A 15,342-nucleotide genomic window follows, 5' to 3' on the forward strand; every position below is an offset into this window, starting at 1 on the left:
CACTGCTTGCTTCCAATCTGCACATGAGCTTGAAAATCATGAGAAAATGCCTGCATTTAACCCAAAATAGTCTACCAAACTACAAGAATGCTGGAAAAGAATTTCAGAGGAAAAGTAGAACCAGACAGACAGGACAGAAAAAGTCACTTCTGAACTGGCCTATAAAATAAATTAGTGAAGACAAAAGAACAACACTGGACCCGGACTCTGCATGTCAGCATTCTGCAATTAAAGATGCAGGGGAACTGCCCCAGTAGGTGTAGGAACTAACTAAAACAATTCTTTCAAAGGAGTAAAAACTGGCTGTTACACTCCAATTGTGAGGACAAATTTAAACACAGATTAGGTAATCCTTCATAAACATGTCAATACATAGTCTGAATTTTCTTTTTAAAGAATAAGTCGTATTTTTCCAAGTCTCTGAAGCCCCTGCATCTTTGCTGTTTAGAAACACTTTTTACTTCCTGAACAATCATCATCTCTAGGTGTTCTCCTATGCCATGTCACCATCCTAAAAATAAGGAGAGGGGAAAAGACAAACCCCTCCTCAAATCTGGCTTTCACCTATGGATCACTATTAATTCATGAACAATAAATCTCAAAATTTGCATGACTGTGACAAAGCAGAATTAGGAAAGAAACCATGAGCACGTAGCGAGATCCACATCAGGATTTCCTTCCCCTGTACCTTCTGCATAGGAAATTACATAATTATCTACATTCTTTCCCACAACTAACTATTCCCACTCCAAAAAGAGAAGGAAAATATTAAACAACAAAAAAAGACAGTACAATAAACTAAAGACCCTAGTGCTATATCTCATGTCATTGAATACCTGCTCTAATACGCATTTGGCTCCATTGTCTGAATCAGTGATTATATCCAGGTCAGTCACTGATGGCTGAAGACTGTCTGAGCTTAAAGTGCCTTCCTCCATGCTGTTGTTCTGCAATAACCTTTCAATCTCTCTGTTCAGAATCTCCAACTGATCACACATCCTGCAATTTTTTAGTGATACTCCTAAAGGAAGAGGGAAAGTCAGCTAATCACTTCTTGTTCAACTCCAATATTAAACTATGAAACAAACTATGTCTCTAGAACATGCGAAAAGTGGATCCTGTTTCTATAATGTATCCAGTAACATACTAGAGAAAGAATTGTCTAAAAGATTGTTTTCACAGTGCACAATTCTGTGAGTTCAAGGCCCTGTGTGCAACATGCTCTTTACAGTTATGTGTGAGTCACAGAGCCAACACTGTTGAGGCATTCAAAAAACAGAATCTGTGTCCTCTCCTCTTCTTAGGAGACATTCTGGCTCGTTGAACATAATATTTTACTATACTGGTCATACCCCACCCAGTGGAAAGGCTGCACAGTGCACAATATGCAGCTCTGATTTAACATAAAACAGCATTTTTAACACAAATAATTGAAAATTACAAGATTCTATGAAGGAATTACAATTCTTTTTTCATTAGTAGATGTTATTCATTATTATTATCTATATTACCTACAGGAGAAAACTGTAACAGAACTGCAATTTTAAAATAATTTCAAATATGAGATGTATAAAAATTCAGTACACAAACTAAAACTGCAGACCCCCTACATTTGCTGTAGAATGTCTGGTTGTTTCTTATCACTATTTAGTATCTCCATTTTCTCCTCTTCCCATCTGATCCAAATTATTTTTCATGAAAAACAGATTAAGTTTCAAGCTTATTTTTCATGTATCTGCTCTTGATGCAGAACTGCATCTTAATACAGGTTAAAGTTAAATGCCTAAAAGCAGCTGAAAAATCAAATATTATCCAAACAAAAAAGCACAGAGCCTTAACTCACAATTATACTTTTAAACATTGCAAGCTTGCTGCCACTTTTAAGCAAACATTCTACTAACTGCCTGCAAAAATACTTACTACAACATAAGGCAACTTTGGAAGTCTTCAAATATCTGTTTCTCTTCCCAATTAAGTATGATTTTTTGTTCATTTTATTCTGTTTGTTCCCAAGTTAACTATTCAATTGCAGCTGAGATACTAACAGAAACATAAGCGGAAGCAGCAAACTGTTTATTGTGCTTTAAAGGAACTGAACATCTGTGATCAGTTTAATCTTATTCCTCCTGATACAGTACATTAATCACATTTCTGAAACTGGAAATTCTAGCTGGAAACTGAAAATTATTGTAGTTCCCCTAATAGACAATTCCCATCAGCATCACCTCGCCTTTCTGCCACATTTCCTTTAGAAAGTATGTTCCTTCAGAAAGGGCATTATGTACCTCTGAAAAAATTTGAGGCAAGAATCTCTATAAATGATGGGACAGAAACATGACAAATGTAAACAATAAACATATATAGTGTTGCTTATTCAAAGGTCCTCTGGTTTTGCTTAGGTTAACAACTTCTGTGAGAAGCAATTTCCACTATGAAAATGTATAAGCTTTAAAGACCAATTATAATTAAAGTTAGAAACAAAAATTAAGAGTTTCTTAAAGGTAAAAATCTCTTCTCCTTTCACAGATGAAGTCAGTTTTGCCAATACAAACCCTAGGCTGATTTTAATGGTTACATATCAGGTCCTTATGAAACAAAGGATTCACAATGCTTACTAAATCCAAGTTTATGGACTACGAAGAACAAAGTACAACCCTAACGCTACTTGGGTGCTACTGTTCTGCTGCTGTCTCACATGCCCAGTCACACAGTCTACACCACACCTGCCCACATACCCCTGCCACCGAAATCATCACCCGACTCCTTAGTAAACACTCAGCTTATGAATTCAGCAGAAAATGAACCTGCCTCAAAGAGTGATCCAAAAAACCCAACATCAGAACTGGTGTAAAGATGTGCAAGACCATGGATGGAGAACAAGACCCTCTTAAGCAGGCTGAGCTGGGGTAGCACCTTGCTGCTACCTCATTCAACACGAGCACGCTGTCATCCACGCAGCAAGCGCTCATCGGATCTTAGCCAGCAGGATTTCATTAACTGTCCCCTCAGTCAAGACTGTTTGAAGTTTGCCAGCTGCGATAATGTGAGCATTCCAGTGAAACGCAACAGTCACTTCTCTAAAAGTGGAACATAAAACTGATGCACAATGCTTGAGAAAAATATTTTCTTGGCTGAATATTCTAAGTTTTTCCTCCCCTTAGCTTGCAGGTAAAATTCTCCAGTTTTCCCCAAACAAGTTTGGCACTTGAATTATTCTGGACCTAAATTTCAGAAGCTAACAAAGCACAAAAGCATCCTATCCTAGAGAAAAAAAAATAAAATAAAAAAAAAAAAAATCACAAAACCGTCACAAGCTTTTAATTTCAATTCAGCCAACTATTCTCAAACAGTGACAAACCCAAAATCACAGGGCTGCTCACTCTTAAGACTACAGCGGCCATCGCTCACATTCAGCATCCCTGTGGATTCTGTACTACTGCAAGCCTGTGGGGTTTTCATTATACATGGCTTCAAAGAAATTCCAGAGCAGTATCAGCAGCCAATTTAACAAGAGACAGAAAAGATATTCCCAAATTCCAAAAGCTGCTGCTGCAATACCACTTGTTTACAAACACGCAATACATATTAAAAATCTACTCTCCAATATGCCTTCATTAAATAAGAAAAAAGAGAAAGCTTCTAATCTTACTCTACTCTTCTGTAATTATTCCTCTCACATTCAGACAAAACCTCAAGAAAAGTATAGCGTTATCTACTGCCATCTTTGTAACCCAACAGTTTATAAATCTCAGGCAAAAAGGAAGAGCAATTATCTGTGTCAGTAACACAGAGCTGAGAGATGTTAACTGCAGGACAGGCAGCTTGAAGACACCTGGATCTGCTGATACTGACTTTGTTAAACCCTTTTAAAGATGCCTCAATATAACACCTTAATCTGATGATGACAGAGCAAAGCTTTTAAAGAACACCAACGTTTTCCCATCTTTTTGTGCTTATATTTTTAGACAAAGGCCAATGCAACAAATTACCAACATACATTCAGATCAGTATCTCCACTTTTTTTTTTTCCCTCGTATTTCCCTGAAGAGGTAATAAAACATTCAATGGGTCCACTGACTGCATAAAGATTTTGTCTTCTCTGATCGTTAACTGCATTAAGAATTCCCTGCCTCAGTTAACTGAGAAGACTTCACTCTAAAAAAGAATCTTGAAAGACAGCTTAGTAATAAAACTTTTAACAAGAGCTAAAAGCAACCAAAAGAAGTAACTTAATTTCTACTTTATCTGAGGTCTTAGTGTACAAGAAAAAATTTGTCAGAACTCAGGGTAAATTCTTCAATTTCAGCTTACTAACTATTTCACTTAGTTTTTTGAGGAGTATATATGAAAGACTAGTGATTTTCATCCTCTCATTTATGCTAATCCTCACTGTCAACAGCTAGATGACAAAATCTGCTGCTGCTTTTTCTGTGGTTCTTGGATGTCAGCACTCTTCCAATTTGCTGTAATCTGCACAAATTCTCATATCTCATTATTTAGAGGTTATAGAAGCACCTTACATGAATACTTTAGTCCAAATGATTAATATCTGGCGTGTATTAGTTCTCTTATTCCCTACTCAACCCAAGAACCCTACAGAATGATGTCCTTGATTTTGAAAGGCCTCACACATACTAACCCCTGCATAACCATCCAGGAAAGCAAGGTTCACCTCGTATTTAAGACTTGTGATAAGTCTCTAGTACCTGCAGGAGTTGTTTCAGTGTGACTTGTTACCTAAGAAAAGTTCACTTCTACTGTAACAAAGGTATCTGGCTTGAACCAAGACATCCAGGATAGGTTATCAAGCAACTGCAGGATGTTATGAACAGGACAGAAAGCATCCTTTCCAGAAGGAGGTCACAGTGATTCCAATCACAAGTCACATTGTTCGCTCATTTTATTCCATGTTAAAGAGGCACTGGGCTTGGCTTATGTCTCCTTTGAGTGTTAAAAAATTCCTAAGCAAAAATATTAATATCAGAGGAGGAAAAAAATATATTAAGACACTATAAGGACATCATTCCTGATACAAATAAATGTTGGTATGGCTTCGTTGATGCCACTCCTACTCAGAACACTGATTCCACTGAAAACTGCTTTGCATCCCTATTTGTCAAAGATGACATCTGGGAAACCTGCACTCTTTCTATTAAACAGCAGCAAAATGAATCCCTTGCATCAACAAGCATTACAAAAGCAGCTCTAGGGAAGTCAGTTGGGCAAAACCTACTTTGTACAGAAATGAGCTGTTCCATTCAAACCATGGACAAAAGGTACAATCCACTGACCCCTAAGAACAGCAGGAAACGGGTTCTGCACTAGCACTGGAGAAAGCCACGTACACCCAGGGCTGCAGTGCAGTTCCCTCCTCCTGCTCGTTCATGGAAGATGCAAGAGCAGGCTACTTTCACGAGAAGCAACAGAAAATCAGATGACCAATTACATCTAGTATACGGTCTTTTATTTTCATAGAAAACATATCCACTGCTTCCTGATTTGCCTTCTTTCTGAGAGAAGGAAAACACCTTTCAAAAGCTGTGAAATGGGAAAGTTGTGATGAGGTGCAATGAGAATTGCAGAGAGAGAGGCAGCAGTTGTAAGGCTCAAGTTTAGATGGGGAATATATAAGGAAATTGTGATCCTGAACACCTCCCCTGCACCCCAAACAATTTAGTATCTCACTATTTGACTGCTGTAGATAAGCTGCAGTTCAAGGTCAAAAGTCCAAACATCCCTGATAAATACAAAGATTTTATACCAGTTTACAATTGAAAGATCATGTTAAAAGTAAAATTTGCATAAAATCTATGTAGTTGGACCTGGAATAAAAACAAAGACAAATAATACTACAAAAAACTGTAACACTTATCTGTAAAGGCTTTTCTGGCTATCATTAAACACACTAATTATAGAGAAACCTACTATCGCATATAGCTGCAATACTAACAACTTAAAAGTGGAAGTTAATTACTTCCTATACTAGAGTCAATATATTATTCTCATTTTAAAAAAATAACACATTAACTAGCTTTTAAATCTGCATGATGTAGATTCAGTAGTACAGCCATGTTCCTCAGAAATACCCCATCCTAGTTTAAGAAATGTCTACTCTAATTCTGAAATACTGCATGAAGCTGTAATAATTCCAGGCAAATAGGAACAGTGCTATATGGCCAAATCAGGACAAAATATCATCAAGATCTAGTTTTAAGGTTGCTTTTATTATCAGAACAGTATTTTAATCCCAGATACAGGTAACACAACATGGTTTTAGTCAGGGGTGGCACCACTGACATCCACAGTATTCTCACATCCCACCCTTCCACTCAGACCTGACACTTCTTGCCTCACCACCCCATCTCCCTGTACAAAGACAGGTTCTAGTACTTGTACAGCCTCGTTCTTCAGTGTTGGGTAGTACCCCCTGTAAGCTCCTACCAAAAGTAGTGGAAAAGAACTGATGTGATTAGCATGGGAGGTCAGGCTGCCCCAGGATAAAGATGGTTGCACTGAAGGATAGAGAATCTGCACTCTTTGAAGATGGTAGAAAAGTGTGTGATGGTACCCACTGTGGTCTCCAATGCGATGGAAAAGCTCCCCAGGGACACCTTAGCACACCAGTGTGACCAGATCTCCCAGACGAGGGGAAGTAAAGAGAGAAAAAGAATTAGTTCAGAGGCTTCTGCACCTCTGTTGAGACCCCTTCCTCAATCTTACTGACATTCTATCAAGAAATCTTTGAAGGTACTATAAGACCTCATGGTGTCATGATGTGGTATCACAAATAGTTCAGTAATATCCATCACCTACCACCTTTCTACTGTCAAGACACCCCTGGAAACTCAGATCATTTCAATGAAGTTTGCAGGCTTTCTGACTTTGAATGCAGCATTTTTTTGTTTTGCATTGAAAAATTATTTCAAAGATACAGGGAGTAGTGCAAAATACTTGTCCTGTCTTGGTACAGGAGAGCCCATTAAGTGCACATTTACATGATACCAAGTACTACCAATATAGAGTGCTGATGCCGATCAATTAATGAGATTTAAGATGTAGTAAACATTAACAACTTTTTTTTTTTTTAATTTCCAAAGATGGAGAAACAAGTATTCAATTCCTCCAGATTTTTTTCTCATAAACAGAGATGACTCAATACATTTACAAATTTCACAAGATTACTTTTTTCCACTTGAGAAAGGTATTAAAGAAATATTCTAAATTGACAATAAACTTCATAGCAAACCAAACTGACAGTTTAGTTCAAAATGATTAAGCAAATGGATTCATTCAAAGAAGTTAAAGAAATAGCTTCCCTTAAAAATAATAAATATATTTACTTAGTCTCTGTACTTGAAATGAACCTTTCCAAATTAAAATTTCTTCAGTCACCCATTATTATAACCTCTCTCTATGTCCAACACTAATAAATACACCATTATCCTTCCCACAATTTCTGTCAGGCAACTCACTTACCTTACATAAGCCTCCTAAGAAGGCCACTGCCTCACATGATGGAAAACTGCACACACACAGGACAGCAATCCTGCACATTTGCAGCACAAGTGGGATCTCCTGGAAGTGTTGAATTTAATGTGCATGCACAGAATCAGATTACCAGGCACACACAGCAGCCTAGTGCACAGTAGCAGTTAAAGAATACAATGAGTAACTCCACAGGATGGCTTGACTACTCCAAGCAAAAAAGCATAGAGTAACTCCCTCATTTATGCAAAACAAAACACACACACGCTGAAGTTTATTTTGATGTCTTTCAGCCTAAAAGATCATCTTCCCAAGAAAAACATTTTTAAAAAATTCTTATTTCAGATTGCATCACAGAGGGTCAGAACAGTCAGAAAAAAATCAAGGAAAGGCAAGATGGACCGCTCAGTAGGCAGAGCAACAGAATGAGAACAGCACCAAGTATTTCAAGTATATTTTATTCTGGATAAGTAGCAAAAAAGTGCTTCTTTGGACCAGAGTGAAGTTCCCACAGCTAAAGAGCAATGTCTCATAGAAACATTCGAGGCACTTTAGCAGCAGGCCCACCAGAGATCTGGCAAACATGAAAAATTTATTTAATAACAGACAAGACTGTGGATCATACCTATACTACAGAGGTTCACTCTCACAATTGCACAAGTCAGGAATGTTAAGGGGTACAATCTCTAATCAAGAGCTGTGCCGGCATAAGCACCTCATACTGGTGTAATTACACCTGCAAAACTGTACTTTCACCTGTACGAGTCGTTCTGTTTGCATGGTGGGGCAGCAGGCGTGCACCACCCTGGTGCAGCCGAGCTTTATCAGCGTGGCTGCACATGTCCTACAACCGCTCTGTCAACACACGAGTAAAGGCCTTTCCAAGGAGGGAAGCAGTTTATCTCAGGAGGAAACAATACTTTGAAAGTTCACTCAAATTCCCCAAACGAAAAATCTACATTAGTGAACAGGGTATTTGTGCACACAGAGCTTCTGCCAGCACAGCTCTGTTAGTGGCTGAGGAAAGAACTGTAACTGTCAACTGTACTGACGGAGCTTTAGTGAAGGTCAAACCTTAACGTAAGGCACTTACACTATGCACATCCTCCAACTTGTAGGCCCATAATTGTGTCTGATAAACAAAATTCATATTCAGTTTAGTGTTTTAAGAGGAAAGAAAAGCATTATACACATGCCATTGGTATTTTCTAGTGCAGAGCTTCACGGGTGCTTAAAGGACTAGGCAGATACACTCTACTAGCTTACTAACAGACTGACGTTTGGCTTTTTTACTACTCCTGTAATACCTTCTGAAGCCTTTACTCACGGTTCTTCTGTGTAAACTAATCCTGTATCTGCCCTAACAATGAAAATTTACCCAAAGACAACAAAATTTAATTTTTTGGTCAGCTTTACTGCTGCTCTCCGGGTCTGAACAGTATGAGCAAAAATAAAGACAGCAACTAGATTTTGCTCATTACGAACAGTTGTGAGCAGAATCACAAGCGGTGTAGACAGCTTTTTTTCTTTTTCCCTTTTATACAGATTAAGAAAAAAAAGGCAGCTTTCTGTGGTCAAAAGATTAAAAAACCCAAACAACTATCTCTGTACAAGAAACCTTCTAAAGGCCCCAGCACAAGCTAATTTTACAAGCCATGGTCCTAAGTTTAGGCACAGAAATATCAATTACAAACTTTAATTGTTATTGGGTGTTACTCAATATACAAGACTTTTACCATTCCTATTCCATCACCCTGAATTAAAACTTTTTGCAAACACATACTACTAATTTGTCTAATGTTCAGCGTGTGCTACTGAACTTGACCTCTTCAGCAGCACTGAAAATACATTTTTCAGCAACTGAACAGGAAACGATGCACTTTTTGTAAAGGGGATTCACACAATCTGGCAGTCCTCTGCTCAAGTACCAAAGACATTAGTTCTCTATCATGGCTCTTAGGAACACTGGGCTGTTAACTGAAGAGCACCAGTTACTTGGCTGTTAACTCTTCAACATCCCACAGCATGTTTATTTTTAAAATCTACAAGATTATAACTCTACAACTGCAAAACAGTTAAAAAAATCTCTCTTCTCAGATTTACACAAACTAGTAAAGCTGTATGTCAACTTTTGTCAAGCTGCCGTTATAACAGTACATAAACTAGCTACACATCCTAATTATCTGTAAAAAAAATGTTAGTTTTACATTATAATTAAACTATATCCTCTGGCTTGTCTACTTATTGTTGTCAGTCAAACTGTGTATACAGAAACCGACTCAAACTGCAGGATTATAATTTCTGACCCTACCAGCACAGCTGTTGAAGAAAAATAAATACTGTGGTTTTATGCTTCTTTTCCCTTATTTCATATGTAAAAAGTAAAATACATTTTAAACCAGCTATCATTTTCATTCTTATTCCATCAAAAAGGCTCCATTAAATGAAGTAAAACAGAAACGAATTTCTCCTTCAGAATTTAGTGAAACACAGTAATTAACAGCACACTGATTATGGTATTAAAAATGGAGCAAACACAGTTCAGTTCCCAATTTTGATTAGGGTTTACTGTGAGAACACACATAATACACATTTAAACCTTTGTGTGTTAGCTCCCTAACTGGAAATTTAAGATTTTTCTTAACCTCAAAGTCCATCAATGCTTTTGAGACTATCACCATTAAAAACTGTGAAGTGTCCACTTATTTCAGAAGCTGTATTAGATAAAAACTTAATAGCAGGACAACCCTCCAAGCATTAACTGACAGTTGACTGAAGATTCTCCTAGTGAGCAGAGAGGCTTGACAGCACATAAAAAAGCAACCAGTTCTTGCATGAACTACATAAATCTTACTTATATTAAACCTCTCTCCTTATCTCGTACCACTGTCCTACTACTTGTAGCACTACGAGATACACTAGACAGAAAAACTGCACCAGAGAATAAAACTAGTGCAGATAGACACTACCACTTCTGTCAACTAAAACCCATCTAATCTTACTATTCCTGAGTTCAGTCCCTTCTTTCATTTTTATCAGTTAAATTCTATAAACTCTCAGCCTAAACCCTGTAACCCTTGCCCTTCCTCTCCCCACTTATTATTTCTAGCTGAAGATTCAGGCTGTAAAGAATTAAAATCCCACAGTTGTAAATTACAACTATAAAGACAATTACTATCTTAAACCAGAAACAAATAACATAATCTACTGCCAGAAAATTTTAGTAGTGAAGCAGGATTAAGTAGAGCAAACCCTGCCTTTTGATGAGTCCACTGAAAAATATTTATTCAATTTTATTTATTAATCTGGACTCATACAATTCTATTAGCATTGCTTTTGGAGTTTTTTTTAAACTCAAAAGACATCTCTTAGTTATATGAAAAGCACCCTCTGAAGCACTGTGTAAATTATATGTATTATTTTATATTTGAACAGTTTTAAAATCTATAAATATTTTGCAGGGTACATAAATTTGCAGCAGAGCAAAAACTTCATTTGAATAGCAATAGAAATCAACTAAAATAGCCCTTAAAAAAACCCACAAACTTATTAAAAAAATATTTAATAGCTAGTCTTGAAATCAACAATTACTCGATTTGCAAATCACTGGAGTCATGCAGTCTCAAAGTAGGCTGAAGTTAGCTAACATGAGCCTTCATTCTTCCACCAAAGTGCATTAGAAAACCTTCATGTGCAATATGTTTCTGGAACTATCAAGGGAAAAAAAATTAAGGCCTAACTGAACAGCTATTTTGAGCATTTCTATATTTATTCCTATAGAAAGTTCCAAATGTCAAAGAATGGTAACAAGCAGCTGGCATACATAAAAGTGGAGCACAACCCAAAATATCTATTACAATTAACACAGCATATGCTACACTTGTACAGTAACTACACATTATCATTTTTTCATTGACTAGCAATTAAATTGCTTAAACAGCTAGTAAATTTTGTTTGTAGAAGCAGCAACGAGACAGTTGAAGCTAGACCAGTTCAGATTACCACTTACTGTGGTAAAACAGAAAGACAAAAAAAGCTAACAGTGAAAAAGTTCTCATAAAATAAAAGCAAACTATAGCTGAATATCAGCTGCCAAAGAATTTACTTAAACAAGGCTGTGATGATTAAATATTCAAAAGAACTCTTTCTGCAAAAAATCTCAAACAGATTATCCGGGGGGGGGGGGAAAAAGTAAGTTAGGAATGCTACATACATTTTTGAGTTAAATAAAAGGAATCAGCATTTTTTGTCTTCCCTGAAGTTCCTAGAAGGAAAACATCAAATACCATGCAAGAGAAACAGCATGTCTCGCTGTTTCGAAGTACTGAACGTACAAACAGTGTAACACATACATTTTGTAAGACGTTTAAAAGATTGTAATGTTCCGAATTAAAAAGGAGACGCTAAAACGATAAAGATTTCCTTAGCTCACTGCTAAAATAGAGCTATCACTTGGAGGTACAAACTGAAAACTACTTAACTGTATGAAACGAAATTTGGTCACCATCAAAGAATGGCTTTTGCAAGCCAAATAAGCAGCTCCAAACTACCATCACCTCCAAGAGACAGTATTTAAGTACATTAGTGCAATGGATGGGGAATAGTTATTGACACGGAATTTACTGAATATTTAAAGCCAACGAAGAATTACTACTGTCTAAAAATTCAACCCCTCCTCTTGTCCCCGACAAGTCACCAGAACATGATAAACTTCAACTTTTCTTGTTTAACTCACCAATAAGGAGACCACATCCATCGGCCACAGAAAACAAACGGCACCTCAAGGCAGGGAAATTTCAGTCCCACCCTCCCAAGACTCCCCTCCCAGCCCCAGAATGAGTTTTCGGTTGGGTTTCTGGAGTCCCCAGCTGCCAAGAGCACCGCGCCGGGGAAGGAAGGGAGCTACCTCCGCACCCGACCACCGATCGCGGCCGCCTCGGCGGTACCAGGGCAACGGTGGAACTCAACGAGAAAGACGCTTAGAGTCGGTCGTGACGTCACGGAGAAGCTTGCCGGCGTCAGCTTGGGTATGACGTCGATCGCCTCCGAGCAAAAACCGTCCTCTCCTTTCCCCCCAAAATGGAGGAGCCCGCCTTCTAGCCCGCTCCGCCCGGGAAAGGCGTCCTCTCCGCTCCGGCCCAACCACGTTATGAGCTTATGGGGCGGCGGCTTTTAGCTTCCTCCGGGGCCCCCGCATTGAGTCGCCGACCTCCTCTGGAACCGGGCCAGGCCTCCGGCGTGCCCGCGCCCTGCAGCCGCACCGACGGTCCCCTGAAAACAGGCCGCGCCGCCACCCCCCGGGGTCCCTCCGGCCGCCCTGACCCGCAACCACCCGCCCGCCTCCATTTTCTAGCCGAGCCCAAAGGCGTCCAGGCCGGAGGAGGCGGCCGCCCCTTTCCCGCGACCCCTCCGCCGCAGCGGCGGCCCCGCTCGCTCTCTCCTCCCGTCCCGGTGCTCCTCCGGCTGCCTCCCTCACTCACCGCGGGGAGGGGTTGGGGGGAGATCTCGCCGCCACCGCCGAGGGTCTCAGCCGAGCCGAGCCGCCATTTCCTCCTCGCAACCGCTCCAGAGCGCTGGGCGGGGACGCTCCGCCCCCGTTACCATAGAGACCAACATGGCGCCCAACAGCAGCCTAGAGCGCTTCGCTTTGCGCACGGCTCCCGGTGGCTGCCGCTGGCTCCGCCTCCCGGCCCGGCGGCGCGCGCTCCCTCGCGGCCGGGCGCTGGGCGGGAAAGCGGCGGCGGGGCCGGTCCCGTCCCTCAGCTCCGGCCGCTCGAGGGGAGCCTCAGCCCTGCCCCGCACAAGCCGCAGCGGCGCGGCTGCCCGCCGAGTCCCTGTCCCGTCGGCTCTCGGCCGCTGCACGCCGCCCCTCTGCAGCCGCTGAGGAAAACGGGAGGCGGGCCGGCCCGGTCACCTCAGGGCTTCCTCTGCAGACGAGTTCTGCGGGATCGACAACGCCTGCTCCCGGTTTTCTTATTAAAAATACAGCGCGATCTTACCTCACAGGAACTGCAGTTTTATTCATTATTCGTGAAGCAGCGAGTGCCAAAGCAAAACCGCACAGTAGCAGTGCTAAATACTGTTTTGCTTACAGGGACTTCTCTCCCAGGACAAGCGCAGCTTTGTCACAGGATTAAAATGGCAGAGGAGCTCGTCCACTGCTTGTAGACCCAGCTGCTCACATCAGCTATGCTCCCCACCCGCGCTTACTCCATCGGGGTTTTGTTTTGTTTTTCCTATTCAGCTTCACCTGTTTTATAAGAAAAAAATCAAATAGCAATTGCTGCAGAAATGCTGCGGAAGCGTTTACTGGATCAGCTCATGCCCTGCAGGAAGGCTTCCCAGTAACCGCCCTTTAAAAATGGTTAGGCTACTCAAAACAACTCTCCAGGATCCAAGCTGCGATAAACAGAGGGCTAACCCCTACTCACGTTTTGTTATTTGCAATATTAGTAACAGAAACACCTACATCTCACAATCCCTGAGGGGTCCCAAAGTTTACAGGACCTGAGGCCATGCACGCTCCTGACCCGCACATCTGGAGAACCTTTTAGGCAGCTGGAGGTGTGAGGTTTGGCTCTTTGACTGACCCTGATGCTGCACATTTGCCCTCATGGGTTGGCAACACTGATTTCAGCCGGATTCCGGACAAGTGTGGTGTTTACTAAAGTGGATTAAGGAATGAAAACATGAGGAAACATAAAAACATATTTAGCATCAATTCCTCAGAATTGCAGGATTCTATCAAGTAATTTGATTACATCTCTTAGAAGTCTACATTCTGTATGAGAATTCTGGGGGTAAAAGCTCAGGATAGTGTTGGAGAAGCTACTATTAGCTTTTTGCCTGATAGCATGGCCAGCCTCTTTCTCCACCTGTAAAACTGAGCAGTATTAATACTTACTTCACAGAGGAACACCCAGAGGTAAAAAAAAACCAAAACCAACAGATTCCTGTGCAAAAGTACAAGACACCACAGTTCAAGACAAACAGAAGTTTTTGTTCTGTAGCTACAATAAATTAAAAGCATATGGAGGGGAAATACCTAATGATTTTGTAGATCAAGTTCCACTGTGATTTATGCCCTGGGAAAAACTAACAACATGTTAATGGACAAATTGAGCATTTAGGGAGTGCTCAAACCCAGGAATTACACACCAAGACAAAGGGAACATGCAAAACAAGGAATTGCACACCAACAGCGAACAGGGGATGCCCACAACAGGGTATCAGCAGTGAAACTATTAAATTCCTCTTACATACGTTTGGTAAGAGGCTTACACCATCTTAAGGTAATACTGATTCGCTTTGCACACCCAGTGAATACTGTCTAAAGCGCATTACACTTTCAACCCACAAAAAACCCTACACCTTTGTGCTAAAGCCCAAGTCAGAGTATCCACCTTTGCTGACAAAACACCTGCATCACCTTCACTGAAACAGTACCCTCAGCACCTCAGTTCTTGCCCTACCTCATTCCCTTCCGAATTCTTTTCCTGTTAGAGGCTAATTTCTCTTAATTTGGGAAATTTCCTCCTGGGTTACTTGTCTGAATCTGCATTGCCCTGGCAGCAAGCAGAAGGAGCTTTTTTGGTGATCTATATAATGGCAGTTTTGTTTCAGTTGAGGCTTTCTCTCATATAACATGATGATAGTTTCTAACTGGTTTGACCTGAAAACTGCTGGGAAATCCAAGCAGAGATTAATGACTATCAATCAGCTTCTAAAACAGTCTAATAAGCACCTTATTTATCTCTCCCTCTTAAACACCAGAGAAGCTTATGCTGAGCTATCTACAAATCCCTTAGCACTAACCCTCCTTAAAACTTTTTTCCACTACTTCCCAAAACCTTTTCC

General features: G+C 40.4%; 1 protein-coding gene across 1 annotated transcript in view; it reads right to left on the reverse strand.

Annotated features, from left to right (window-relative positions):
- DIDO1 (death inducer-obliterator 1) overlaps positions 1-13,062 on the reverse strand; it is a 55,378-nt gene extending 42,316 nt beyond the window's left edge. Inside the window, exon 1 of the mRNA XM_074920133.1 lies at positions 12,966-13,062. The gene's annotated coding sequence lies outside the window, so the exon portion shown is untranslated. The remainder of the gene's footprint in view (positions 1-12,965) is intronic.
- Between the last annotated feature and the right edge of the window lie 2,280 nt (positions 13,063-15,342).

The sequence above is a fragment of the Athene noctua genome, chromosome 16 (assembly GCF_965140245.1).
Source record: "Athene noctua chromosome 16, bAthNoc1.hap1.1, whole genome shotgun sequence".
Taxonomy (NCBI): domain Eukaryota; kingdom Metazoa; phylum Chordata; class Aves; order Strigiformes; family Strigidae; genus Athene; species Athene noctua.